The following is a 2,418-nucleotide window of genomic DNA, read 5'->3' on the forward strand; positions in this document are numbered from 1 at the left end:
TCCCTTCTTCTCCTAGGTACGGCCCATTTCCCACGGGAAACTTGCCGACTCTGTCTTCCTCCATCTGGCTGTAGGAAATCGAGAATGGTAGAGACATTTCAGAAGCACGGATTTCTACAGACCCAGAATCCACCCTAGAGGGTTACTGATGGGACGGCATGGTGTAGGGACGGACAGATGTCTTCGGACAGGCCGTGAGCAGCAAAGCTCCTCTAATCTGGTTGGGAAGGCAGATGCAGAGACCAGAAGCAGTTGGAGAACAGTTCAGGTAGGACTTAAGCACTAGACTCTGTGGGGTGGTCTGCTGGAGGCACGCGAAGGAGCGAGTTGGAGTTGGTGGTATGAGTGGGTGATGGAGTGGGACTGAGGGGGGATGTGATGCAGGAAGAGAACTCAGGACTTGTTACCACTGTTAGTCTTGTTTTATTTATGCGGCATATCCGGATGTAATGAAGTAATTGTGAAGTCACTTCAACCCTTCGATGGCATGGTTGAGGGGTCTAAAGGGTACCATGTTGAAATAGTAATAAAGATTCCACTCCCTACATGGGAAGTGGAGACTCATGAGATGATGTTCGTCTTGTTCTCACATCTGGGCCTCCACACCTCTCTTCACTCATGCATTGCTGTCTTTAGCCATGAGTTCCCCGTGGGCAGTTAAGGATCCCCTTCAGTGGTCAGTTGCTTTGCCTCCGTAGTATTCTAGCATTGCTAAAGATGGGTCTTATGGAGTTCTCAAATCAAGATTGGTCTGACGTAATTCCAGGACGTAATTTAACTCTATACCACTGAATTGTGCAGGGCTCTGGAAAAAGTATTGCTGAAACCCAATTTCTCTGACCATTTTATTTGGACCGTCTCCTGTGGGTTAGCTTTCTGTGGGCCTAGTGGCTATTGGAATTTGAGGAAATGGTCCTGCTTCCACGCATATCCTCTTTAAGGAGAATAGGTGAGACTGTTTAGGTGTAAAGAAACCAAAAGGAGATGGCTAGCCTCAGTTTACAAGCATACATCATGTGCTTTCTCTTTGGGTGGTTGACAAAGCCAGGGTCCTAGAGTCAGTGTCAGTGGAAAACATAATTTTTACAAATTGGGTATCAAAAAAGGAATCTGATTACTTGGATACAGGGGAAAATTGTAGATAATTAGGATGACCCTGGTTTGACTGTCACCATTCTTTTTTTTTAGTGCTTTATTGAGATGTATTACATGTTCCCATAGCATCTGATCATCCATTGTGGACCATCAGCGGTTCACAGTGTTATCGCACAGCTGTGCCTTCATCGTCACAGCTGATTTTTGAACATTTTTATTACTCCAAAATAAAAAACAAAAATAAGAGTAAAAATAAAAGAGAGAACACCCCAAACATCCCATACCCCCTATTATTTGTTTATTTTTTATCTTTATTTTCTTGCTCATCCGTCCATACACTTGATAAAGGGAGTGTCAGTCACAAGGTTTACACAATCACACGGCCACACCTTAAAAACTATATAATTATACAATCATCTTCAAGAATCAAGGCTTTTGATTCAACAGTTTCATGGATTTCCCTCTAGCTACTCCAAAACACCAAAAACTGGAAAGGGCTCTCTATATCCTGCATAAGAATCACCTCCAGAGTGACCTCTCGGTTCTATTTGAAATCTCTCAGCCACTGAAACTTTATTTTGTTTCATTTCTCTTCTTCTTTTTGGTCAAGAAGGCTTTCTCAATCCAACAGTGCCAGGCCAGGCTCATCTCTAGGAGTCATGTCCAATGTAGAGGGGAAGCCAGTGAGGTCACCTGCTGAACTGGCCTAAAGAGAGAGAGGTCACATGTGAGCAACCAAAGAGGTTCTCTGCAGGGGCGGGGTGGGGGGTGGGGGAGCTGCTGGGCATATTCATAAGTAGGCTGAGCTTCTCCTCTGCAGGAATAAGTTTCATAAGGGCGATCCCCAAGATGGAGGGCTTGGCCCATCAAACTGGCAGTCCCCAATGATTGCAAGCATATCTGGTCTTCCCCAGGTGGGGAAGTTTAATATTTCACATTTTTTCTTAATCTCTCAAGGAGACTTTGAAAATACTTTTTTTATTCTCTGCCCAGGTTACTCTGGAATGTATGAGGGCATCACACTAACCTGTACAAACCAACAAGGTCTCTCCTTAAGACACAGTGACACCATAATTACATGCAACCTTGAATAGGGAGTGAGATCTTGTTGGTTATTCAAGGTTGCATGTAATTATGATGTCACCATGTCTTAAGGAGAAAGCCTGAAATTGGGAAGCACTGAGTTGAGCTTCCTTTTCTTTCCCTTGGGAAGTCACCCCTGCTCTGCGCCTGTGCCAGCAGGCCTCTCCCCCGACAGCGCCCAGGACAGGCCTCTCCCCCGACAGCGCCCAGGACAGGCCTCTCCCCCGACAGCGCCCAGGA

Source organism: Tamandua tetradactyla, chromosome 3, assembly GCF_023851605.1.
Source record: "Tamandua tetradactyla isolate mTamTet1 chromosome 3, mTamTet1.pri, whole genome shotgun sequence".
In the NCBI taxonomy this organism is placed as follows: domain Eukaryota; kingdom Metazoa; phylum Chordata; class Mammalia; order Pilosa; family Myrmecophagidae; genus Tamandua; species Tamandua tetradactyla.